Genomic DNA, 1,710 nt, shown 5'->3' on the forward strand with positions numbered 1-1,710 from the left:
TTAAAACATAGTGCCTCAGTAGCATTAATCACTTTGCAAGTGTTCACTAGCCACATGTGTGTAGCAGCTACCTTATTTAACTGCCAAGAGAGATCATTTCAGTCTTTGCTGAAAGTCCAGTTGGACTGGTATAGTGAAAATAGCATGGGCTCTTACCTTTAAAAAACCTTAGGCATTATCTTCAGTTGTAACACTTACTTACAAGCTGATTTATCTGAGCCACAATTTCAATTTTTAATATAGAGATAGTGTTTTCCACATCTTGTCATTGTTGTTCATATAAAATGTCGGGATTAAGTTAAGAAAGCCCAGTTTAAGGGAACAGCATTGTGAGAGAGGTTGAAGAATGGGCTCTGGAATTTGAAAGGCCTGAGTTTGAATCAAAGTTCTGCTACTTATTAGCTGTGTGATTTGGGAAAAATACTCAATTTTCTAAACATCAGCACCTACCTCATAGGAGTGTTGTAAGAATTAAAAAATTATCTGAGAAAATACAAGTACAATACTTTGTATAATGCATGGCATCCATCGAATACTCAAAAAATGCAAGCTAATAAGTGTTCAAAATGTTAATTAGCTATCACACCCAAGGCAAATTTGTATGCTATAGAATATCTTTCATAAATTCTATAAACCAAAATATAAAAACTATAAAATGCTGCCAAATACAGAAGTAACAATAATAGTAATAATTGTCACTGTTATGAAATCATGAGGTATTTCATGAATTCAATTAAACTGTTACTGAAATAAGATCTTTTTGTCAACATTTTATCATTGATGTTTTAAATCTTGTATTTTCTAGATTGCCATTATCTAACAGAAAAAATAAATAACTCTTAAATTAATGTTAAAATAAACTCAGTAGAGTAAGATTTCTTTGCTGTAATTTCACTTTTGAGAAAATAAACTTTCTCTTGCTATATACTAATGCATCCTAAAAGATAATTGGCTGTTGCCATATGACATCTCAGTTTTGAAAGATAACACTCACTCTAGGTTTTATGACCACAAAGTTAAATTTTAAAATAGTGCAAGGATGGAATTATTTTATTTTTATATACTTCTACACATACATATTAAGTTTACTCTATAGAGAGGACTTCAATGGCTTTAAATTCTGCTTGGAAAAGCCTTAAAACTGAAAAAAAAAATTTTTTTTCATCCATTGATTAGTTTGTGGTTTTACCACCATGATTTTCATATGTAAAGATTTTTTTAAAGATAACAAGTAGTCTATGGCCATGCTACCCTGAACATGCTTGATCTCGTCTGATCTCAGAAGCTAAGCAGGGTCGGGCCTGTGGTTAGTACTTGAATGGGAGACCACCTAGGAAGACCAGGTGCTATAGGCATAAAAAATAAAAAAATAAGAGATTGTAAACTGGCAAGGGTCTTGCAATCTGTGAGGTCAATCAAGGGTTGCCTCGCCTAAAAAGTAAAAAAATAAAAAAATAATAAAGATAACATTTAAACTGTTTACTATGTACTTTCATATTGTCATTTTAATCTATAAACCTTTTATATCATATGCACTTTATTAGTCATACTGAGGTGCTTGTGTGTGCATGCCTATGGCTTTTTGGAGCAATGAACTACAGACTGTCCTTGACTCAGGATGGTTGGATTTATTTTGACTTTACAGTGTTGTGAAAGCAATACACATTCAGTAGAAACTGGTTAGGTTCAGCTATGATTTTTGGTAGCTTA

The 1,710-nt window shown here is 32.1% G+C and overlaps 1 pseudogene; it reads left to right on the plus strand.

Moving 5' to 3' along the window:
* Positions 1-1,234: 1,234 nt before the first annotated feature.
* On the plus strand, positions 1,235-1,355 carry LOC111736282 (annotated as a pseudogene).
* The last annotated feature ends 355 nt before the right edge of the window (positions 1,356-1,710 follow it).

Source organism: Pteropus vampyrus, unplaced genomic scaffold (assembly GCF_000151845.1).
Source record: "Pteropus vampyrus isolate Shadow unplaced genomic scaffold, Pvam_2.0 Scaffold1, whole genome shotgun sequence".
NCBI lineage: Eukaryota > Metazoa > Chordata > Mammalia > Chiroptera > Pteropodidae > Pteropus > Pteropus vampyrus.